This window comes from Eupeodes corollae, chromosome 2 (genome assembly GCF_945859685.1).
Source record: "Eupeodes corollae chromosome 2, idEupCoro1.1, whole genome shotgun sequence".
In the NCBI taxonomy this organism is placed as follows: Eukaryota; Metazoa; Arthropoda; class Insecta; order Diptera; family Syrphidae; genus Eupeodes; species Eupeodes corollae.
The window spans coordinates 64,904,838-64,931,516 of record NC_079148.1 but is presented as its reverse complement, the minus strand read 5'-3'; the positions used below and the strand labels follow the sequence as shown (position 1 = coordinate 64,931,516).

At 34.9% G+C, this 26,679-nt stretch overlaps 1 protein-coding gene across 1 annotated transcript in view; it reads right to left on the bottom strand.

Moving 5' to 3' along the window:
• The window catches only part of LOC129945370 (uncharacterized protein DDB_G0283357), a 219,452-nt gene extending 194,284 nt beyond the window's left edge, over window positions 1–25,168 (bottom strand). The window contains exon 1 of the mRNA XM_056055061.1: window positions 23,999–25,168. The gene's annotated coding sequence lies outside the window, so the exon portion shown is untranslated. The remainder of the gene's footprint in view (window positions 1–23,998) is intronic.
• Window positions 25,169–26,679: the final 1,511 nt, after the last annotated feature.

Sequence of the window (26,679 nt, the reverse complement as noted above, 5' to 3'; positions counted from 1 at the left end):
CTTAATTCCAGTCTCAAGCGTTATTGTTTCGTGAGATATTTAGGGTTAGCAAAAATATTCCCCTTTTTCTTTAAATTGCTATGGTAAAATAACCAAGAGTTAAATTTGAGAGTCCTTTCTGCATTTTTATCTGTCTCATAAAATTTATTTGAAGTTGATATCTCTATTGGTTCTTGAGCTATGGACGACAAGATAAACTTCCCGAACGTACGTACACCCGAACGCACAGACATCTCTTTGCAAACCTTTTATTTTGACTCTAGGGACCTTGAAACATCGACAAATGTTCAATTCGACAAATCGGACCGATTACAATAACTTCCTATGGGAAATTAAAAAAAACTGATTTTTTTTATTTTTTGAAATTAAAATAATCTTTCCCATTGTCAAAAATTAATTCCTGTTGTAATTGAGCTTCATAATTCAAGAAAAAATAGTTAAAAGTCAGGTGACACAACGATCCGTTGAGAAATAGGGACTAGTGGCTAACGTTTCAACTTTTTACGTTAGCGAGTGTGACTCTAAACGGAAGCTCTAGTTCAATAATCTGAACATTTGCTTTGTCTGACAGCTCATCAGCTGTAAAAAAATGTCAACAAACTAAATATTTGCTCTTTGGAGGGATGAAATAATAGAAATGTCATTCAAAGCAACCTCGAAGCAGGCCTAACGTAACGCAGACGAAGCCGAAGCTGAAGCGTGTATGTGTTTCAGCCATCAACATCGCACCTCGGGTACTATTTCGATAACCAACATTACAATTTGAAAGTAAAAAATTTAATGGCTAAATTTTATATTTCATGCTTATCAAAATTGCTTTAGAGAATATTGACAAACATTAAATTTGTCGGACAAAAGGATCTTAACTGTCGGTTTTTTCAGATCCTTAAGTAAGTTCTCAGTATAATGACTTAACTTTTAACTATTTCGTCTACCTAAAAAGATTTTTAAATAAAAAATTCATAATTGTTGACGTATTTTACCACAGAAAATATTACAGTGCAGCAACTGCTTTCAGGAAATCAAGTTATCATGATGACTCTTACTTAGGCCACTATGCTTCTTTTGGAATATCATTTGTTCCAAGTTCTCTTTTCTAATGTCTCTTATCTAGCGAACCACATTGCTGTTGTAGTATAAACCTAGTATCATGATAGAAACGGAGGTCTCTTCAAGATAAGCTATGAATGGAGGTAGTTTTATGTTTATATTTTTGCCAAAAGCACAAATAATGAAAAGATCATAAATGCGCGTTGTTTTGTTTTAGGAATAAATATTACAAAAGGGTATGAGAATTATTCCACGAATACAGAATATTTACTGTTGTATGTATCCATACTTATAAATATGTATGTAGGTACTTCTAAGAAATAGTATTAGTTGGAATTTATGACTAATAATTCTGCAAAATGCTTTAGGCTGTCACTAACAGCGTTGCCAACTACTTTTGGAAAAATAAGTACTACACTTGGAAAACACTTATAAGACTTTCAGGAAAATAAAGCCACATCAAAAACAAAATAAATACTTCATTTGAATAAAGTAAAATGCTTTGATATGGTCAAGAAACTTTTCTTAATAATTCAATGTCCAAAGTAACAGTTGCACCAGCTTCGTTGTCGAATAATTAAGGTTCGATAATATTGTCAATTAACTAACTAAAGATAGTTTTCCGACGAAAATCATAATTGTTTTTAAGAGTCAACTTAGCGAAGATCCGAGATTTTATATGATTGACTGGCTTGAGAAATTATTTAATATCACAAATCTGGGTTTTCTTGAACAAAACAGCCCTAATTTGTTGACTAGTTTTACTATTGCCGTTTAAGTTTCGCGAACTTATTTAATTAAGGTGGCACTATAGTCTTTTGTGAACTAGGGTCTCACTCAACAGACTTCTATATCTAGCTCAGTCTCTACCACCTATAGACTAGATATCTCTATACTTGTGCACTTCACGTTGACTGGGGTCACTTTCCACCTGATCCTGTCTCTATTTCCACCATATAGCAGGAAAGGGTTGATAAAGATCTAAAACAGTGACTCTTTAGTACTTTGCTACTGATTTGCTTGCTAAGTCCAAAGAAACATTGGTTAGCAAGAGTAATCCTTAGTTTAATCTCGGTGCACGAGTTATTTTCATAGCAGAGCCCATGTAGACAAAGTCCTTAAATATCTCAATGTTACGGGATGTCAGTGTTGTAGCTTTCTTCTTGATACAGAAATTTACTTCATTTTATGTCCTTACATTGAACCCATTTTTTTCCGCGTCTAAATAAAAAAATTAGCTGGCAGAACAGCTCATATAGAACCAGGGCCAAGTGACTTACAACTATTCCTGTGTGTCAGTAAATTCAGGGATAGAGGGGACTTACCTATTTAATTTAATTTAATTTAATTGGACAGATATTTTAAAGAATTTGTCTCTGATACTTTAATCATGTTTGTGTAGAATTAAAAAAAATGTAATGACTTGTTAAAACGCGTATTGTTCTATTTTTAAAAAACATAGTAGTTTTTATAGTTGCGAAGGACCAACAAGCCTTGGATATGGACGGATTTACTGTTGACAACCAACGCAAACTAATTAAGGACAACGAATTCGGATATACACGTGAAATGTTAGGTCCCTTAACAGACCACGTGCTTCCGAAGAATTAGCGATGGCCCTAGACCGCTGTAAAGCAGACATCACTGCCATCCAGGCAAAACCATGGAATGGGAATCCAACAGCGCTTATTTGGATGCGGCTTCGTCATTGGAGCCAGACTTAGGCAAGAAGTTTTGAGCTATAGGTGCATCAATGAGCGCCTCAGGACCAAACGCATCAGGGCTAAATTCTGCAAAATTAGCCTGATATGCTCGCACGCCCCCACAGAAGAGAAAGACGACAACACCAAATATATGTGCTTCGAGCTCCTAGACAAAACATATGAGCAGTGCCCTAGCTACGATATTAAAATAGTCCTGGGCGAAGCTAGGAAGGGAAGAGGTCTTTGGTGGAATAATCGGGAAGAACACTTCCGACAACAGATTCAGGCTCATAGATTTTACTGCGGGCAAAACTTCATGCTACAGTACGCGTTTTCCACACCTTAACATCCACAAAGGAACTTGGACTTCTCCAGATCAATCTACTGTCAAATAGATTGACCATATTGCGATCGAAGCCAGACACCGCTTCCAGCATCATGGATGTACGAACATTCGGAGGAGCTAACATCGACTTGGACCACTACCGCGTTGTAGCCAAGGTAGCACTTCGAATTTCCGACCTAGTAACAAGTAACCTCTCTCGAAGTTCTCTGCCGCCAACACAATGTATCGAAAACCAGTGGCAACATTTCCAAGATGCAATCAGAGAAGCCGTTTTAAGAAGCCACCAACAAGGAACCCCTGGTTTGATGAGGAATGTTGGCAGACAAATGAAGCCACACAACAGGCACGCAAAGCGGCGCATGAGGTCGAAGATGTTGAGAGGCTTAAAAGCAAGAATGAAGTTCGAAAGTTTTATGAACAGGTGAAACGAAATTCACAGGTACATAAACCTAGAACCGAAGCTGTAAGGACAAAAGTGGAAACATCATATTGGAATCGCAGTCAATGCTGAGGATATGGAATTACAACTTCTCCAGACTGTATAACGGCGACGACGAACCGAATTTCGCTGTCAGGCAGGATGATCCATTCAACACAGACGAAGAAAGCAAACAACCAGTCCTCCAGACTTAGACAAAGTAAAGTTTGCCATATCTAAGCTGAAGTCTAATAAAGCCGCTGGAGCGGATGACTTGAATGCCGAGCTCTTTAAAGCAGCTGGAGATAAGTTGATTAGGAGCATGCACCAACTTATCTGTAAGATATGGTCGGAAGAAAGCACGCCCAATGAATGGAACCTCAGTATTGTTTGCCCGATCCAGAAAAAAAGGAGTCCCTCTAAACTGCACCAACTAAAGAGAAATAAGTCTACCTAACATCGCCTATAAAATTTTCTCTGCCGTAATATGTGAACGTCTAAGCCCATAGTCAACAACCTGAGAGGTCCTTATCAGTGTGGTTTAAGACCAGGAAAGTCCACAGTTGATCAAATATTCACATTAGGGCAGATCCTGGAAAAAAAAAAAAAACAAAAAAACACCAAATCGACACCCACTATCTTTTCGTCGATTTCAAGGCCACATATGACAGCATCTACAGGGACGAGCTGTATAGAGCCATGTCTAGTTTTGGCATAACTGCCAAACTCGTCCGTTTGTGCAGGATGACCATGGAGAATTCATGCTGCTCCATAAAGGTTGGAAACAACTTAACACAACCTTTTGATGTCAAAAATGGTTTAAGACAAGGTGATACGCTGTCATGTGATTTTTTTAACATCGTTCTTCAAAGAATAGTGCAGAGCTAACACGTCAACACTAGTGGCACTATCTTTCAAAAGTCTGTCCAATTACTAGCATATGCTGATGACATTGACTTAATCTTAAGAACTCAGCGTGATGTCAATGGGGCTTTTGTGAGTATTGAGGCAGAGGTGGCAAAAATGGGTTTAACGGTTAATGAGGGAAAAACAAAGTATATGCTGTCGTTAAGAAAGGACATACAACACCGACGTCCTGGTCAAAGCGTCACTATCGACAGACGTAATTTGGAGGTAGTCAAGGACTTCGTCTACCTAGGCTCCGCTGTAAACGCAGAAAACAACACCAGCGCTGAGATCAAACGCAGAATAACTCTTGCTAACCGCTGTTTCTTTATACAAAGACTTGGAGAGTGAAACTGGAGACATTTACCTAGGGACCGAGCTAGATGGAGACGTTTTTTGGGTGAGGCCCTAGTTCATACAGGACTGTAGCGCTACCTTAAGTAAGTAAGTTTAAGAATGCACAAAATACAATTTTTGATGTTAGTCTCGAATTCAAACTACGGTTTGAGATGAAAATATCATGATGTGCAAAATTAATAAATTGATGGTGCAACAGTTCGTAGAGAAACAGGACTTAGTGACTTCCAACTCTCAACCATTCCTGTGTGTGAGTCATTTCAGGAGCTATGGTTTTCATGCCAAAGGAATTAACACAAAAGAAGTCATGAATTTTCAAAGAATGCATTCAATTAAATGCTGTAAAATAAATGGGAGGAACATATGATTGCAATCTTTTTGCTACAATTGAATGGAAATTGCATTATTTGAAATCTAAAGTTTCAAAGTGAAGTCAATAAATTCAAACTTATTTTTGAAGACATTAATGATTGCATTAAAAAAAGATTGCATTCCCTTACAATCCTGCCATGGTTCAATTTTTGCTTGTGCTTTAAAGTTTGTGTGCGGTTACTATACCTCTTGCGAAGAATTGAGAACTATTCCAGAAATTGTTCTTGTCATGAAAAGTGCTTTTCCAAATTATCTGTTCGGATTAGGCATATAAACTGTAGGTCCCCTTCATCCCTGCAATTACTCGCATACAGAAATAGTTGAGAGTTGGCCCTAGGCCCTAGTTCTCTAAGGACTGTCGAGCCACCTAATGAAAATTTTAAACGATACACAATCGACCAAAGCATTAAAGTTATTTAGGCTTATTATAAAAATGGGCGTTTAAATCAAAATTCATATCCTTTTATCGGTCAATTTAATAGCCCAAGTAAAAAACAAATTGTGACAACATTTTAGCGAACTGAGTCTGTAGGAGACCCGTTCTGCAGGAAATATTGGTGCTGTTCACTGAAAAACCGCCCACCCCAACATATCGCCGTGCCTAATAATTGTACTTCTCACGCTCGTCCTTGATAAACATTATGCATAAGAACTTGCATTTACAAGCTTACAAGGTGCTATTGACTCAAGAATTAAAGCCTCAGAATGGTGGCAAAAAATGGCAACAGTGGATGACGAATTTTCGAAGAATATAATTTTGGGAGATGAGGAACATTTTCAACTCAGTGGATTCGTCAAAGAGTGAATTGAATGTTTGGTGTGGTTCAGGGCTTGGAATTCCACCCGTATTTTTTCCAAAATGAGGCCGGTCAGGCAATTACTGTAAATGACGTTCTCTATCGCAAGAACTTTATGTGGCTCGAATTGGAAGTTATGGATGTGGGCCATATGTGGATTCAACGGGACGGTACAAAATCCCACGCGGCTAATAAAATAATGGCTGTTTGGGGCGGCAAATTTAATGGTCGTGTTATCTCACGTGGTGTAAATGTCAACTGACCGTTAAGGGCATGTGATTTGGCTCCGTAGGACTTATTTTTTTTGGAGTTATTTGAAAAGGTGTGCATCGATAAGCCACCAACAATTCAAGAGTTAAAAGATGAGATAATTCGGCACATTAACGGCATAGAATCTCAATTATACCTCAGCGTCATCGAAAATTGAGACCATCGGATGAAAGTGTTTCACCGAGCTCGCGGTGGCAATTTGGACGGAATTCACAGAAATTCAAAAAAATGTTTAACTTAATTTACAGAAACTTGAGTATATAAATTCAAAACAAACGAAAGTGGCCCCTAAGTTAAAATTCACCACTACGGTGGGCCATAAGTCCTACTTTAATTTATGTCTAAAGACTTTTGACTTTGGGACACTTTTCCTATGCTCCTTAACTGCTGTTTTCCATAAGTTCTTCAAAATATGTTTCATTTGTGCACAGCATGGAGTGCAATTATCCCTCCCTTTGATTTGGTTATCCTTGACTATTTCGACAAACACGTCGAGCCCTTCAGACTTCTAGGAAATTTGTTAAGGAAGTATTGAAGTACAGTCGACGTGTAGTTAATTATTTGTCAATTAACCTTCCACTACGTGAGTGGTACAGCACAAGGAATATTTATAATGTAAACCTATTTCACTCGAGCCCTAAAAGGATTAAGTTCACTCGAACTCATTGATCAGGAAATTGATGTACATACTTGTTTTAAAAATTTAAATTTTGGAAATCACGTACTTTATATAATTATGTACATTAAACAATACATATACATACTTTAACTCCCATAAAGTTTTCATTCAATGCTTGAGGAAGTCTCCTACAGACTTAATTGTTGTACAATACAGAGTATACCCACCCATAACGACGACTTCTCTTTCCTCTCCGGATTCGTGTTATTGATTTATGTCGGTCAATTGAATAAAAGGGCTTTCACTATGTCAGCTAGGTACATATATACAAATCTAGCACTTCTATATTAGTAGCACGTGCTTTAAAACCTATACTAAGTTAAGGATCATAGTTTATTGTGAAACAAAAACAGCCTACAACAAAAATTCTATAAATAAGTTTATTTATGTGAGGACATATCGACATTGTCATATACCTGTGTGGCCTATTGTGTCTAAAAACGCCTAACACCACCTGTCAAAATAAAATTGATAAGCACTAGAGACATGTACCCTATCTACCATAGTCTGGGGACTGAGGAAAAATTGAAAATAAATTCTCTTTGCTGTCAAGTTTAAAAAAATGTCTCCCCCATCATCATCATCTTGAAGTTGTTTATAAAGTCGAGTTGAGATGTAACAGGTATAAAGTATGTAAGGTAGGTACCATTTTTACCAATCCAATCCATTCCTGCCTACACAAACTTTTTCATCATAAAAAATGTTTATTTTCTTTTTTCGTTCAAAAATATGTTTTTTGTGTTATTTACGATTTAATTAATTATTTTTGTTCACGAGACTCAGTCTCATAGCGATAAAGCACGTTCGCCTTCATCGACGTCGTTGTGGAGTGTTTTGCACAAAAATAATAATTATTAAATTTCCATGACAATCAAAAAGTTGATTTAATGGAAATGCAAAATAAAAAGAAGACAAATTTTTCCGGATGTTTACTATGAGCGAAGAAAAATCGAATTTGCAATTGACCTATGTACATTTATACACGCTCGCGGATAAACCTAACAACTGGCACTGGACTCGATAGTGGATACTCGAGCTTGGATCCTCGGTCTCTCGCGTATAAACGGGCGGTCTGGCGCGCCGGCATGCACTGGGTCGAGAATATTGGATATTAATATATTGTTGATATTTGAATAATGCTGGAGATTGAATAAATTGAATTTGAATTTGAGAATTCAATTTTAGTTGCCGGGAAGGGAGGTATTTAAAAGTAAACAATCTAAGTATTTTGTATTCGTATAATTAGAACTTTCATATGGACGCATAAGTCCGTAAGTTATGAACAGTTGTGGTGTTTTTAATGATATACTACGCATATATTTACATAAACTTTTACAATTTCCTTAAGGGCATCATGATGTAAAAGTTCGGAATGGGTAAAGTAGGATAACAAATTGGTATTTATACTAAAGCAAATATTTGTTAACGACAATTCTTTGTTTGTGTACATTCATCGAGAATAAGGCATAAGGGAATTACAAGAATTTAAGCAAAACTTGGTAAGGGTATTTTCGAAAAACTTAGTTTTCTTTCATCACAGGAAAATCAAATTCCTCAAACTAAAAAGGGGAAATGGAATGTAGGCTGTCTGATTTTGTGTTATTGTTGTTATATGAATGAATATGTTCCTGATGTTGATGTTCCCAAAAATTCAACTCAAACTCAGTAGGCTGAGTATTGTACAGTGCGTGTACAGTTATAGTAGTTCAATAAATTTATCACGAGAACCTCAGCTTCCGAGAAAACTTGATTTCCTTCAAATTTCCGATATTTACTTCTGGACAAATATTTTGGGTATAATGTTTAGCTGAGTATTACTTTATTTGGGTTTGGATTGTTGACAAATATTGTTTTGAACATGGATTATTTGGAAAATTGTGATCTACTTACTCTCAACAGTCGCTCTTGGCTACAATCAACTTGAACAACATGTTGGTTCATTTGACATTTTCTTTACTTATTCCAAATGATTTGGCAGTATAGAATATAAATCATGTCCTTTAGACTTGATCTATTACACTGAGATACCTTTTTCCGTCCTTTATATTTCAAGAACCAGGCAGTAATATTGACTTCAAATAGAATTAGCCTTTAAGATAATTTATGTACCATTAACTTTTTGTGCATAAAAGCAACCTTAAGAGAAAAGCAAAATTCGATTCATCTCAAATATCTCACATATAAATTATAAAGGGTATTTTCTTGCAAATATGTTTGAAAATGATACAAAATGAAGGAATGATCAAAATGAACAAATTCAATTCTTGACCACATTTTGCAGTAATGGGGCCTTATGTCAGCAATAAGGCCTCGACTATTCTACTATTACATTTCACACTACTAAGCACATTACTGTGCAGAGTAAAGAACACAGCACCTTGAGCAACTAGACTATGTAAGCTGATAACAACACAAGACATTAAAACAAGACAGAAGGACAGAAGAGAAAGAACAACAAAAAGGAAAGAAACTCATGACAACAGCACGCGGTAGGTTTCGAGACGGTCCTCCATCTTTCTATTAACCACGCTCACTGATGCTTGATTTCGGTGATCGATGGGAACCGAAGCTTTATCAGTGACTAGGCCGTTGCATTCGACTATTCTTTTTAATGGCGTCAACCATCTAAGACTTATTTGCGAAGACAAGTGACTTTACATAACCCAAACACAAAAAAATAACCCACCTGTTTTAAATATCACGATCTTGGAGGCCACACCCGCCCGCCACAAACTCATGACGCGTGGCAATGCTCTCAACAAAAGTTGCTCTACAGCATTCCCCATTGAATGTGACATTGTAACAGGCTTCATTTTTTGAAGAAATATGGACAAATGATTCCCTCTGCTGCGGACGGCGCGGCGCCTCAACAATTCAACAAAAATTGAGCTCATTGCTAAACAAAATGTTCTTGTCAAAACCAGGACCGGTAGCCACTCGTTTTGTCCATTCAGCGAACTGGCAACGCGCTTGGTATTCGTTCGGATTCAATTCTTTCATGAGTTGAAAAGTTGGAGTTCCAAAATCATAAAAAATCTTGCATATGGTAGAAGGGCGCAGGACCAATTGTTTCACGATTGGCTGATGGACTTATTCGGGTATTCTTCGATACTCTGCTCTAAACTATCAAGAGCATTTTTGGTGCGAACTGTACTTCATATCTGAGGATGTGTATTATCTACTAGAATAAATGTGCGAGCAACCATGGATCTGTAGGTGCTCGATTAACTGTCTCTCGTGGGCGACTTTGTCAACCGAATATTGGACACAGCCCGAAACGAACTATTTTGCAAGGTTTGCAAACGATGTTCAAGATTAAGTCTATTCAATACGTAAAAAGTTAGGCTAGTTAGGTTAGGTTGAGGGGTTGACAGTTGATGTCTTTACCGTCACACTTAGATCAATACCTATCCATTGTGATACTCGTGAGTATTGCTACTTAAGCTAATAAGAAAAACCTATGTGTTCAGTTAGTCAAGCCATGTAGAGGTTTTGACGAAGTTCAGAATGTTCGTACCTGGCGTACTAGAGAGTTCTTCTAAATCCCCGAAGAAATAGTTGCCAAGCAGTTTCTTCCTTTGATGGGAGAGTGCGGGACAGTGACACAGAAAGTGCGGAGTGTCTTCATGCACCTCCTCGTCACCGCATCCTCTGCATAGAATCTTTGAACTGATTCTCGTATTTTTCATATGATATCCTAACAGATTATGTCCGGAGATTATGCTCACAAGAGATCGAAGTGATCCATTGTACACTTCTGTAGCTGCATAATTCTTTCCGTCCTTTGTTTATTAAAACAGGCCAGATCTTTCTTGTAGTGTTGCAGGTGTCAAGAAGGTTCCACCTTTCATCGGCGTTAATAGTTATTCTTTTTGATATTTCCTGTTTTAAATAACAGGGCTTGCGTCAAGCATTGACCCTAATCTTGCTAATTCATCGGCTTTCTCGTGGCCTAGTATATCGCTGTGGCCTGGGACCCAGCAGAGTCTAATGTTGTGATGTGCGCCAAAAACCTTAAGTTCTTCGCGGGAGCATGAAACAAGCTTTGTTTTTACCTCAGTTGCAGTAATCGCTTTTATTGCCGCTTGGCTATCAATGTAAATTCGTGATATCAGCTCTTAGTATCGCCATCATTGATACCTTTTTAGCATCTGTTGTCACCTCCGCTTTGAAGACGCTACTGTAGTTTGGAAGCCTAAGCGAGGCGATGAATTTGAGAGCTTCAGAATAGAAGCCTGCCCCTACATCAGTGTCCATTTTAGAGCCATCAGTATAGATAGCTATTGACGATTCACTGGAGTATGGTATATTATCTATCTTTTCCTCTCTACTTGGGATGGCAGCCTGGAATGGTTTATGAAAATCAAGTTCGGGTATTTTATAGTCTGTTGTAGTACTATGACCCCCAACTTTATGAAGGATCTGGGCATGTCCTATGGAACTGTTTATGCAGACTTTAGTTTGACTATGTCTCAGGGCACTCTTGCCCGCAGATTCTTGAACAAAGAGGTCTAGGGGAATTAGATTGAGCATAATTACCAGTCCCGCAGTTGGAGTGGATCTCATTGCTCCCGTAATGGCAGTGCACGCAAGTCTTTGAATTTCCTTCAAAGTTTTCAGGTTCCCAGATTTTCCCGAAAATTCTATTGCTGGAGTAAAAGGCAATTGCAGGAGTAAAAGGCAAAAGGCAAGCCTTTTACTTAAGACGACACCGAGAAACTTTGCGTGATCAGAGATTCAAAGAGGGCAGCCTTCAATTGAAGGTATTTTAAAATCAGGTATTTTGCACCTGTTAGTAAATAGCACTAGTTCTGTTTAAGCTGGATTGACTGTCAGCACACGGTTCCTAGTCCATTTGCTTACCAACGAGAGAGCGTATTCGGTTTGTTCACTGATAGTGGGTAGGGACTTGCTAGTCGCTAGTAATGCAAGATAATCAGCGTCCTAAATCCACTTGATTTCAATTTAGACAGTATGCCATTCAGGACATCCCAAAGTAGCGGTGAGAGAACTCCACCCTGAGGAGTGCCCTTGGATGTTGTTTATGTAAAAAGTAAATCAAAGAAATTATATTTAAAATTAATTATTTACGGAATATAGATTCTATTGAAGTTACTATTTATTAACTTTCCATATTGGTTGTTTTTCTAAGAATGCTTAACCGTTGTCTAAAATTTCCTTAAACACACAGAATCAGTGTGAGTTTATTTTTAAGGCATAATTGTTAGAATGTTTATATAATATTCCTCGCAATTCTCTTCTTAAACCCCTTTCATGAGAAATGTTTCCAAGAACTAGAAATTCGTAAAAATAATTATAAATTATATGTGATGTCATTAAAATTAGCATAAGACTGATTTTTTATTATTTCAATGCTAAATTACCACAGAGAATTCAGCCACAATTAAATTTGTTTCTACATTTTGTTTCATTTCATTACGAGTAAATGTTAACAATAAGATTTAAACCATTGATAAACCACTGAACTTAAAGGGGTTGTGCTGTTGTTTATTACAAACAAAAATCTCAACGTTGTTGGTTGTTAACAGAGGATATTTTACTGTAGTTAGGGATTTTATATGTTGTAAAGTACCAATGTATAAAAAATGTAAACATAATTTAATTTGCATGCAAACTTAATTCAAGCTTGTTTTTCGTCTTTGCAACCTTGAAACTTGCTTAACATTAAAATATCATTTTTTTTCCTGGGAGATGTACGGGTACGTATGTAGGTTAAACTTTATGTTACCTTACTAGGATTTTGTAAAGATGTATAATAAAATATATGATGTAATTATTAGAAGAACAATAAACTGAATAAAGCCTTATTGAAGTACACACTCGTATTGTCGTCTGTCTGTTATGCTATTACCAAATAATAAACAAACAGGGCTTTGGTTAAAAGGGGAAATATTATGAAAATGACTCTTAACTTTAATTTCCTATTATTTAAATGTATTCTTTAGAGAACTTGTGTAAATTGATAGCTTTAAAAGCGCAGCTAAGACCTTTTGAGTTTTAGTTGGTCCTTTTTTTTATAGGGGATGGAATTCGAAAGTAGAAACCAATTCAAATTAGTTTTGAATGTATTTACATAACATTAAGTGTTAAACATTGAACATGGTTCAGTATTAAACATTCGTGAAGTGCGGCCTTAAAAAGAATCTTTGTGCTTATGAGCATTTTTAGAGGTACGAGCTAGGTTAAAGTGGCTGTTGGTTGAGAAGTCCAACACACTTAGACCAAAGTATGGTCCGTTGTGATACCACATCTTAACTCGTCGAGCCAATTGGAGCTCCGAATGAAGCGTAATAGACAAATAATGTCAGCATTTTTTAGATCGCTGGTATCGTTAAAGTAGTAGTTTCCAAGGTGGATTCTACGTCTTTGTAATAAGGCAGGGCAGAAGATGAGAGATATTCTCCTCCTCCTCGTCCATGCAACTCCTACAAAAATCATTTGCAGGGGCTCCAAGTCGAGTAGCATGCCTTCCTATTAAGCAGTGCCCAGTCAGGACACCTATAACGTAGCTTATTTGCAATCTACTCAGAGAGATTAATTGATTAAGATTAGGCCAAATTTGTTTGGTCGCTAAACAGGTGGTGGTGTTATTCCACCTGAAGTTTGTTTTCTCTATGGTATCTTGCTTTAGCATGAGTTTACATGTAGCTAAGGGGATACCTAGCTAGCATTGTGAGCCAGCAGAGGTAAAGTTGTCCCGCTTTTTGTAAGTTCGTCAGCCTTTTAATTTCCTGCAATGTCTCTATGGCCTGCACCCAGAAAAGGTGAATGTTGAACTGTGTAGCCATCTCCGAAAGAGATGATCGACAATTTAGGGCTGTTAGTGAGTTAGTGGAGATAGATTCTAGGGACTTTAACGCAGCTTGGCTATCCAAGAAGATGCGTATATCATTAGTTGAAATAACGTTTTCTCTAAGCCATAGAAGTACTTCTTTTATAGCCAGAATTTCAGCTTGGAAAACGCTACAATGATCGGGTAGACGAAAGGAGAGACTTAAGTTTAGTCTATCTGAGTATACGCCTCCACCAATCCTATCCTCCGTTTTTGATCCGTATGTATAAAAGTTAATAGGATCATCGTTCAAAAATGATGTATTCTCCCAAGAAGACCTGGGAGGTATAGTCACTTTGAAGCTATAGTTATTAAACTGAGGATGGGGTATGGTGAAGTCAATATTACTGTTTATAGTTCTAAACGAGTTCAAAATAGTGGTGTGGCCAATTCCATTATTGATCCACAGAGAGGAGGCTTGAATCCATATGGCTGTAATAGCGGCCGTTTGCTTGCTGAAAATGTCCAGCGGTATTAGATGGAACAGAACATCAAGTGAAGCGGAGAGGGTAGAGCGAAATGCTCCTCCCATACACAAGCAAGCTGTTTGTTAGACTTTGTTGAGTTTATCGCGATTTGTCGCTATATCTATTTAGAAGTACGGGTTAAATTGTTTAATTTGAGGAATGATTATATCACTGCACAACTATTTATGGAATTAGCGATACACTTCAGATAAAGATACAAAATGTTTCAGTAAGGCAACAGTCACTTTATTCCCCTTATAGAACTCTCTTTTGGATTATGTTAAGAGGGTTTTTTATGTACCTGGTCAGATATGAGAGGTCAGAAAAGGTAGAACACTTAAACCTTATCATTCCAAAAAAGATGGCCTGTGGTGAACACACTCATAACTAAAAGGTGTTCAGTCTTCTCGCTGCAAGTACTCTCCATGGATAGTGGCATTGGCAGGGACTTTTTAAATCATTAAACTCTATGTGGTTCTTTGAATACTGCTTTATAACTTCAAGTTCAGAAAACTGTTTTGACTTCTTCTTCTTGAAACAAAGAATAGAATTAACTGAACATTAGGTACCTGGTTTATATATTTTATAAACATATTTAAATGATACTGATAGACCATCAACTATTTAATTTATAAAAATTTACAGGAAGCCTTGGCTATAATATGTAAAAGATAGTGTATAAGTCCAATCCAAAGTTTATACAAAAATCCCCATAGTGACTTTTGTTGCAACCCGCTTTTAAAGAGGGTGCGAGTGATTAATGAAATATTTATTTTTGTAAAATATAAGAATATGACACAAAATCAAAACAGATAAAATATTTAATTCAAATTATTTCAAGGTTTTCAGAAAATCTTGATTGTTTCTTATTTTGTTAGACAAATTTCAAAAGAATGCTTTCAATTTAGAATAAAGTAGATATACATTATACAGCATAAAAATAATGAGTATACTTATGTTTATTTTTATATATAATTCATTCACAAAGCAAGAGCTATGCCAACAACGCAAAAACAAAAGAAGATTTATATTTATAAGATTTTAAAAATTAAACTGCAGGTAAACAGACATTTCAAACAAATTTCTTGTAAAAAATATTGAAAGTGAGATTGAAGAAGCATTTTTTTTAAATGCATAAAATGACGAACGAAACAAAAGATTATTAAAAGATAATAATAAACAAAATAAACAATATAATTAAGAATATACCTACGTTTTATAAAAAAAAAATATTTAAAAATTCTTAAACAATTCTTAAAAATTCATGACAGCAATGACCTTTGATATCACGAAGAATGATAATAACAATGATACATTAATATCAAAGAATTATATCAAGTTCATACAATGAGATTAAGAACTTTTTTTAATTCAAAGTGTATTAATTACCTTGATATAAAATCATGCACCTACTACTATGTCAACAATAGCCCAACTCCTTTTATTTTAAAATACTATAAATGAAATCACTTGCCGAGAAATAATATATGTATTTCAAAAATTTGTTTTGGATTGAAAACAAATTATATACATAAAATCAATAAAGATTTAAATTTAATTTTTAAACTTTAGTTTTCTTCAAAAGACTTTTGTTTGTTGTTTAATAAAATAAAACGTGGTTTTAATCTTTATTAGTATTTCGTATGAATGTCTCATCTATTTTGACAAATTTCAGTTTGCCGCAATTTTTGTTTGACAAAACTTATGATTGTTTTTAAATCGAAGGAAATTTAGTTTGTTTTTAATGAATGAGCAATAAATAAATTACCTCATAAGAAATTGATGTAAAAAAGTTTCTTGATTTGCATAAATTAACTGGCCTTTTTGTTTAATACTTTGAGAGTTTTAAATTCTTCATATAAAAATTTCTAAAAGAAGAATTGAAATAAAAAAAAAAACAAATTAATTTCTTTATTTTATTACTTGCACCTAATTTGAATTTGAAACAAAAATAGTATTGGAATTTCTAATTATGTCAAAGCAACTTCAAAAGATAAATACAATTGTTTCAAACTTTAAATCTACTTTTAATGGAATTTTTTTAAATCCACTTGTGTTACATTTCTTTTAATTAACGTAGGATCGCTTAAGTTAAGATATCTGCAGACACAAACACTCTGTTTTTAAGATGTGACAAAAATGCAATTTCCCTGATAGTCGAAAGTCTGAAACACCAATGTTTTTAAGTCCATACAGGTTTGATTTTATGTTTATCCAAAATTCACTGGTCAACACTGGTTTTGCAACACGAATTTTGTTTTTTTTTAATCTAGTGATTACGGTATAACGCAAAACTTGTACTACGCAACAAATTAACAGAAGCGCTTTCAAGTAAACCGTTTTAATTTTTTTTATGTTTGCATTTTAACACTTTTTTGTTTAAACTTTTTTTGTTATTAACCCTGTGAACATGTCAAGGAAGTGTAACAATGATCCTAACTGTTTTTGTAATGTTTTCGAAGAACTGACATTCAAAAAACAAAGACGAAACTTTACGAATCTTATGTTGCAGTGTTATAACCAGTGTTTTGGTTTTTCTGTCGCCCATTAAGACAAATCCTGGGCTCCTCATGTCTGTTGCATAAGGTTAGGTTAGGTTAGGTTATAGTGGCTGTCCAAGATTTAAACGGACACACTTAGGCCAGTTTAATGGCCCATTGTGATACCACATGAATCTTGAGGCTTCCTCCTAAGCTCAATGGAACCAGCTTGAGCCCCTTACGAAACGTGAGAGGCTGATTATACCGATATTATTTAGATTGTTTCGATCATTAAAAAAAAAGTCTCCTAGGTAATTGCTTGCGTTTTCAAGCTAAAGCAGGACATGCGCAGAGAAGATGAAGAACCGTTTCTTCTTATTCCTCGTCCATACAGCTTTTGCAAAAGTCATTTGAGAATACGCCTAGTCTCGTAGCGTGCTTTCCTATTAGACAGTGTCCGGTTATGACACCTTTTATCGAGCTTATTTTCGATCTGCTTAGAGATAGCAAGCACATTGAAAGTTTTAAATCCAGTGTTGGCCAGATGTTCTTTGTGACTTGACACGTGCTGATGTTGTTCCACCTGGTGCCTGCCCTCCTCACAGCGTCTTGCATTATCAACAGTTTACAAGTAGCGATTGGTATGCCAGTACTTGCCAAACGTGGTAGGATGGGCTGTACTGTACCGTTCGTGGCGAGTTCATCTGCCTTACAGTTAAATGGAATGTCTCTATCCCTCGGCACCCAGCAAAGGTGAATATTAAACTGTTGCGCCATCTCCATTATCGACAGTTGTGGACTGTTATAGAGTTTGTAGAGACAAAGTCCAGAGATTTGATAGCGGCCTGGCTGTCGGAGAAAATACGGATATCAGATGTTGATATCACGTTTTCTTTGAGCCAAGACAAGACTTCTTTTATCGCCAAAAGTTCCGTCTGGAACACGATGCAATGATTGGGAAGGCGGAATGAGAGACTTAATTTCAGTCGTTCAGAGTACACACCTCCACCAACCCCTTCTTTGGTTTTTGACCCATCTGTGTAAAAATGGATTGACTCATCCTCCAAGAATGTCCTATCCTCCCAAAAAGATCTGCTAGGTATAGAAATCTGGAAGTTTTTGCCGAATTGTAGTTGGGGAATGGTGTAGTCTGTGTGCCTTGGAATTGATTCTAAGTACTTTAGAATTACGGATTGGTTGTTGTTAGTCCACTGCGACTAAGCATTGGACGAATAGCAGAGCTTGCAGCTATTTGTTTGCTAAATATGTCAAGAGGTGTAAGGTAGAGCAAGGTGTTCAGTGCCGCAGACGGGGTCGTGCGAAGCGATTCGCTTATACATAGGCAGGCTGAACGTTGGACTTTATCTTATATAACTTATCCCTGTTTATACCTTTCTCTAAAGTAGTCCATCATACTGCCACACCGTACGTAAAATCGGTCTGTTGCATAACGTGTGTGAAAAATTTAACCGACTACTGGAAGAAAGGAGCACGACCTATGCCGTTTGCAGTACCCATGATATGGACTGAACAGCAAGATCACGTTTTGGATTGGTATTTTTGTCTCACTGACATAAACGTTATAAATTACAAGACAAAAATACAGTTATTTTCCCTAACTTTTCTTCGGCAATAAGACCAGTCTGATTTTTAAAAAATGCCAGGACTATTACCAGTTGTAACTACGTCTGTTGAGAATGCCCATTTACAACCGTCCACTTTAGGTAAATCTGTTGACGAGGACGATGACTTTCAGTTTAAAGGAATTGCAAACGAGCCACATTTCATAACTTAAGGAGACTTAAATGGTTAAGTTCGAGATCTAAATGTATTGAAAAAATAATCAGAACTATTAGGATCTCGTCTTAAAATTAAGCGATTCAGAAAAATCTGCATGGAAGGCTTTGAAAAATAATGTTGAAAATGTTTTTAATAACATATAAAGCTTTGGGATGCAACATGTCACTTAAGATCCACTTTTTAGACTCGCACCTGAAATTATTTCTAGACAATTTAGGGGCTGCCAGCGACGAGTACGGTGAGAGGTTCCATCAGGACATTTTGAATATGCAAAAGCGGTACCAGGGCAAATGGAACCCAATTAAAAGGGACCAACCAGAACTGAAACATGCAAGAAAATCTTAGATTTATTAAGTCATTTATAAAAAAATACAGTTTTGATTAACGAGATCTGTGTTATTTCGCAATATTTTCAATTACTCAATAAAATAAAACCTTTGGCCAACAATTTTTTTTTAACTATTTATTTTTTCTTATGATCACCAACTAAAGCAAAAAATATCAAAAAATAAAATTTGCAATGAAAAAAGAAAATTGGCATAAAGCTAAATTTTAAAGACTCAAGATCTAAAGTTTTAAGAGTCAGACCTTTTTATAATGAGAATAACTGATAATAATAATATTTCCAAAAATAGGTTTAATTTTAAAATTAAAGAAAGAATATGTTAAGGGGAAGGTATCAAATTAACAATAAAAAATAATATCAGCCAAATGGCTGACATCACTACGGTTGCATACAATTTTCCATTACCAATTCGCACGTTTGTGGTCCTTAAATTTTTGAACCTATTAGGGATTGACATAGACCAAAAAATTGTGATCACATCTTCAAGAAATAATTACATCAGGAAACTTTTCTTGCAAAATATCTATTGTTTCAATCAATGGTGTGGCACGTAGAGCCAATTTCTTGAGGAAATTAAACGTCTTCCAAAAGTTAATGAAAATTTATTTAACTTTCTTAAAGTGAAATAAAGCAAAACATTTATTGTCGTTCCGAGTTATTAGGAGATTTGATTTTTTTTGTTTACAGCGTTTGGATAATAAAATTTAAAAATCAAAATGTCCAAAATGCTGACATTTTCCTCAACTCCCAACCATTTCCACATGACGTATTCGTTTTGACAGAAACTTGGCTTAAATCAAGCTTTTCCGACACAGAACTTTTTAACCAAGAGTTCAAAGTTTACAGAAATGATCGTCATGTTGGTATAGCAAAGGATTTAGGTGGAGGTGTTCCCATAGCGGTACAAAATACATATTTCTCTTCTTTTGTATATTTTAAATTTGAATTATCAATTGAACTGGTATGTGTAAAGATAATGGTACAGACCAAGACTATTTTCATTTTAAACGTTTATATTCCTCCAAAAAGTTTGGAGTCTGTTTATAACGATCTCTCCTTGGCATTAGACTATCTTATAAATTCGTCCAGCTCTGACACCAATATTTTTCTACTAGGTTATTTTAATTTACCACACATTGACTGGATTCCATCGGAAGACGAATCTTGCACTGAAGCCTCTCTCTCTTCTTTACAATTGGAACTATCTTTACTCGATAAAATCCTTCTTACTGACTGACAGCAAACAAACTGTATTCTCGATTTAGTATTTTCTTCTGACGCTATTAGTACTCTTGTTCTAAACTCTAGATCAGGAATTACTCATATTGATAAATATCACCCCCCTTTTACATTTTTCTTGACTTAAGTAATTATCTTACTGAATACAGTACACTATTAAAACAAAAAAAAAACTTTAACCACCCTTGGTTAACGAAAGAATTGCGTATACTTCGAAACAAAAGAAATAATGCATATAAAACTTGTCTCAAAACACTGTCTTCAATCAACTTCTCTTTTTGTGTTGAATTCTTTAATGAATTTAAGTCTCTTTCTAACTTTGTATACGCTTGTTATGTCATTAATATGGACACCTTTTTGAAAGAGAACTTGTAAACTTAAAGAAAAAATCTGATGGCTTTCTAGTTAACTTCACTTACAAGAACCTTTCGTTAGATAAAACTTTTGATATCTGTAACGCTTTTGCAACTAATTTTCGTGAGTCATTTTGGTAATAGCCCTCAAGAAGTTGATGAAGAATATCTTCATAATCTTTACTCCTTTTCGCAACTAGCTGTAGTCACATACCTGTGCTACAGAGTACGGTCCTTGATCTTTTATCTGCGTTGAATGATGACTGCTCAGCCGGTCCTGATATTCTTCCCCCGATAACACTAAAAAAGTGTAGTAATGCTTTAGTTGAACCCTTTACGTTATTATTCAAACTTTCTCTAAAAACATTCAAATTTCCCAGTATATGGAAGAAGTCATTTCTAACACCAATTTTAAAGAAAAGTTATAAGGCGGATATAACAAACTACAGGCCCATTGCAAAGCTTTCTCGCATTCCTAAATTGTTTGAACAAATTGTTTGTAAAGTGTCCCATTTTTTAGTAAAAATCTCATTTGCAAACAGCAACATGGTTTTTCGAAAAAAAGGATCAACCGTTACTAATCTCCTCACATTCTCAAACATATGTTCAAACGCTTTAGAACAAGGTTATGAAGTTGACTGTGTATACACCATTTTTTTTCCACCATTTTTCATAGATTGGATCAAATCATACCTTGAAAACAGATCCTATGTGGTAAAATTTATAAATTGTCTTACAGAACCTTTTGTTGCTCAATCTGGTGTTCCCAAGGAAAGCCATCTTGGCACTTTTCTGTTCATGCTGTCAATTAACGACGTATCGTCATGTCTACCTTTAAGTGAAGTTCTCATTTTTGCTGATGGCATGAACATTTTTTAAGATTATAAAGTCCACCCATGATCGTATTCTTTTACAATCCGACATTGATAGTTTCACATTTTGGTGTGCCCTTGCCCTCAATCCTTTAAAATGCCAGACGATAACTTTTACTAAAAAGAGGCTGGGATGCGACCCACACTGATAACTTCCCATCCCGTCTGTCGATTTATCTTGCTTAAAAGTTTGTCTATATTATGAACTAGTATCAATTTTACCAAATTTGCGTACTTTTTTGTATAGATTTTATTTTTTTATGAAAAAACGGACTGTTGGATTTTTATATAAAAATCACTGAATATAGAAAACAATATTTTCTGTAAAATAAAATAAGTTTGAAGCCAATATTTTTAATTTTTGAAAAGCTATTTGAGTCGAAAGTAAATTTTTACCAACTTTTGTTAAATTTTTTTTAGGTATTTAATTTTTTGTACAAAAACTATCAATTCGATTTTGTTCAAAATTTTACTAAATGTTAACAACAATATTTTTGAAAGATAAAAGTAGTTAAAAGCCAATATCTACAATTTTTGAAAAGATATTTGAGTCGAAAATCAATTTTTATCAACTTTTATAAATTTTTTTTAAGGTTTTTATTTTTTGTAAAAAAAACTGTCAATTCGATTTTTCTCAACATCTTTCAGAATGCTTAAAATAATATTTCTTATAAGATAAAATAAGTTTGAAGTCTAACTTTCAAGTTTTTGAAAACATATTTGAATCCATATTCAATTTTTACCAACTTTTGTTAATTTTTGTTCGGTTTTTATTATTCAAAATTTTACTGAATGTTGACAACAATATTTTTTGAAAGATGAAAGTAAATTAAAGCCAATATCTCAAAGTTTTGAAAAGATATTTGAGTCGAAAATCAATTTTTACCAACTTTTATTAATTTTTTTTAGGTTTTTATTTTTTGTAAAAAAACTGTCAATTTGATTTTTCTCAAAATTTGTCAAAATGTTGAAAATAATATTTTTTATAAGATAAAATAAGCTTGAAGCCTAAATTTCAAGTTTTTGAAAAGATATTTGAATCGATATTTAATTTTTACGAACTTTTTTTTTTTAGATTTTTATTTTTTAAAAAAAAACTGTCTATTCGATTTTTCTCAAAATTTTATCAGATTTCAAAAACATTATTCTAGGTTGCTCGAAACTGTTTTGGAGATGCAATTATATGTTAGTCGTTAAATTTAGGAGGTGACAAATTTTTTTTTTCAGTTTTTTTGATTTAGAAAAAAAACCGTTAGATAGATTTTTTTCAAAAAATATACTTCTTTGAGATTACGTTACAGTTTATAATATAAAATTTAATTCAAGTCTCTAGCGTTTTTGGTTCGTAAGATATTTAGGGTTAACCAAAATGTTCACCTTTTTTTCAAACTGCTATGGTAAAAAAACCAACCACGCAATTTGCTTGAAAGCCCTTTCTGCATCTTTCTGCCTTATTATCTGTATAACAAAATTTATTTGAAGTCGATATCTCTTCTGGTTCTTGAGCTATGGACGACGAAAAAACGTCGCGAACGTACGGTAGTACTCGTACGAACGTACGTACACACGCACGCACAGACATCTTTCTAAAAATCTTTTATTTCGACTCTCGGGACCTTGAAACGTCGAGAAATGTCAAAATTTTCCATCTGACAAATCGGACAAATTACAATAACTTCCTATGGGAAGTTAAAAATTGCAAAAAGCCCAAAGTGAATACTGTAACGCCCTAATATATCCTAAATAAGAAAACCCCAAATTATTAGTTGCCATTTTGCCCTAAAGAATTTTCAAGTAAGAATTTGTCTTATCACTTTATTTAACTTTCTTAAAGTGAAATAAGGCTCAAAATATTTGTTACTCTTTCTTGTCGTTCCAAGTTCTTAGACAATTTGGATGATAAAATTTAAAACTCCCCCAAAATAAATACAAAATTTGTAAAAATTCTCAAATGTTGAAACACATAACATCTTTTGGGCATTATGTCAGTAAGTAATTTGGGTGTTATGATATTTTAAAATTGATTTTTGCAATATGACATTGATTTTGGGCTTTGTGGCATTTTCTCTGAAAAAGTTTATTGGGCAATAAGACCAAATTTGTCTTTTTATTTGAAATGTCATAAAACCCAAAAAAGTCTGAAAGCCCAAGCGTTTGGATATATAATCCAAATAGTACAACAATTTTTAATATACTTGTGTTGGGTACCGTTTTTCTTTTTTAAACAAACTTTAACTATTTGAGTGTGTTCAAGCACCATGTGTTGTTTTATTTGTACTAAAGGTATAATTTTAAATTATGAAATGTCAAAAGATGACAGATTTGAAACTGATAGCTGCTCTTGTGGCAGGCAATTTCAAATGAAACATGTTATTGGAAATTTCTTTATAACACCTAAGATTCATCTCTTCTCGGCATTGTTAACTTTAGTTTGTTATATATCCTTCAAAAATCTGCCTTTTATTAAATCCTATTTTTCAATTTGACAAAAAATCGATATAGATTCATAATGTAAATTAAATACGACCCATAACTAAGATTCCTTTTTAAAATCCATCAAAGCGACTATTATTTCTCCAACTTGGAAACCATGCAAAATGGGAAAATAAATAGTTTAACATAGCTCTAAACACATAATGAACATTTTGCACATAAAAATGGAGTAATAATAATTCTTTAACATTACTTACCTATAATGTCGGTTTTATTATCCTTATGATGAAGAATTTTAAAATAGACTTCTTGTACAAAATTTCGTTGCTGATTGAATTTTCTATTTTTGCGCTACTTTCTATACAAAGCTTGTCGCGTGTATACACTGTTATCAATGCTCATATTTAAGTATATTCCTTATTGCATATAATATTCCAAAAAGCTGTTACACATGCAAAGGATTACACTTCACTCTAAACATTGTAGAAAAATACTTCTCATCGCAGGAATTATCCACTTAAATACGATGATGATGTTGGTGGGATAGGTACACACAGAACCAGCACAATATTTTTAGCATCCAGCCAGCAGCGCAGCGTTCTGTATTTTCATTTTTCCCGTTTTGTATATATATGTATTGCTAATTGGTTAATTAGGAAATAATTTTCCATATGGAGTACGAGCTACGCTCAAGGCGATATCTCATAATTTTCACAGTCACACCGTTTTAAGGCCTGCTGGATACGAGGATATTAATAATTTATTTAATCACCATAATAATTGTAATAAAAACAAAAACACACAATTTAGAAAACGGCATGAAGCCAACACTGCGAATGTTGGGCTGTTGCAATAATGACTAAAACAACAACAAAAACACAGTAAAGGACTTTATATATTTTCGCACGCACTATATCACAATTCTATATGAAACTTTGTCGAAGAATCCTTGAGGGAAAAAAACGGCGACACGGCGGAAATCCTGCTGCTTCATCTGGGACGGGAGCATAAAATGTTGTTTTGAAATCAAACTCACTTATACCGTTAAGATACAATATGTGTGCGGTGTTGTTGTAGGTTGTGTATCAAGGAAAATTCACTTTTTTGTTTCTTTTTCAAAGTAACTAAACACATATGTAGGTACCTACATCAAAAAAATCACATTTTGACACCTCATCACAAACAGATAAGATTGAAATGGGACCTTTTAACCTTGTCCCCAAACCATTTTGCCTTGAGTAATTTAAATATGTAGATATAAAAAAGAAAGCACAGACAAACAAAAAAAACTAGCAGCAGCTGGACTTTGCAGGCTTTGACAGCAGGATATGTGGAAAAGCGTCGATACTACAGATATACCCACGAATAAACCGTCTTAACCAAAATGCGTCTAAACGCCTTGAACGATTTCGCAGAACTGAAAATGAAAATTCCTCACGACTAACAACCGAAGACAACGACAACAACGACCGAGCGACGGAATACGGACATAGGTTCAATCGTTTCGAAAAGATTTTGTATTTTTGATCCGTTTTGGGGCGAAGAGAGCAAAATTTCAGTATTTTTCTCCCCGGAAAATATTTTGTGAAATTGAAAAACATGCGCACTTTCATGGAGCTCTCCTGTGATGGAAAACAAATAAACTAGTCGCTGGTCTTTTTTTTGTTTTTAAGGTTAGAAAAGAGGGAATTTTATTATATTTACTCTATTTTCATTCAATTTTGGGGATTTGTTGGTTTTTAGGTGGTTTTGGTTTCAATGAGAGTTTTGTCCAAACAAAATCAGAATTTTTCCGACTACACAAAAATGGTGAGCCATATATTGAACAGCTGTTATTTGTGTATTTAGAGAATCAAGGAGTGGGAGATTTAGGTGAGTTTGAGTGTATGATATATGGGTTGAGGTATGGATACCTAATGTACTCATATAGAAGCCTCTATCTATACAATACCCAAAGTCTGATAAGAATTTTATTGGAAAAATTGTCGTCCATCGAAGACAAATAATATCGAAATGAAACATGTGTATCAAACTGAGAAATAGGGTACGTACATATTAATATGATTGCGATGAACAGGGTGGTTTTTAATGGTAAACTGAAGAATTCGATAAACAAGGAATTTAAAAACAAATGTAATGCAACTATAGGTAAGCTTAATAGAGAGGCCTATCAGTTTGCCTATAGCAAATTTAGGTGTTGCTCCATTAGTGATAGCTCAATCATTTTTCTGTATGATGTCCCAGAAACCGTTTCCAGAGTTTCATCCTCATTCTTGAAAAAATCTGGACCGATAACATTTTCTGTTATAACACCATGCCATATGTATTGCATCCACTGCACAACTGCAGTGGAAAACAAAAGAGGCTGGACTACGACTTCTGTCGATACATCCTAAAATCATACGAAATGTTAAAAAACGTTTGTTTGAGATGAAATAAGTTTAGGTAGGTAGCTAGAAATGGCGATCTCAAGGCAACCTAGTCTGAGATCCAATTAGCGCTGTTGTGCGTCGTTTTGATACCAAAAACTCGTTTGACCTGTGATTAAAAGGGGCAGATTTATAGAGAATCTTCATAACGATTGTGTAAGAGCCTTTTTGCCGTATTGAGAAAAAAGATTAGGTCTCTAATCTTTCCCTCAGATAGCTCATCAAGTTCGTAAAAGAATGCTTTTCCAAAGTATTTCATTCTAGTCTTTCCAAAAGCAGGGCATTTGCAGAGGAAATGGATTATCGTTCCACTTTCTCTTTGGTCACTACAACTCCGCATGAACTCCTATAGGCCAATGTCCGGTACAAATCGCAACAATCCTGGCTATGCCTTGCATTGGCCTGAATAGAAGATCGTTTGTACGGGTTTATTATGAGTGGGCTATACATATCTTCCTAAATATAATGCAGTTAGGTAAACTGCTCCACCTTCGGTTTTCTTCAGTTTG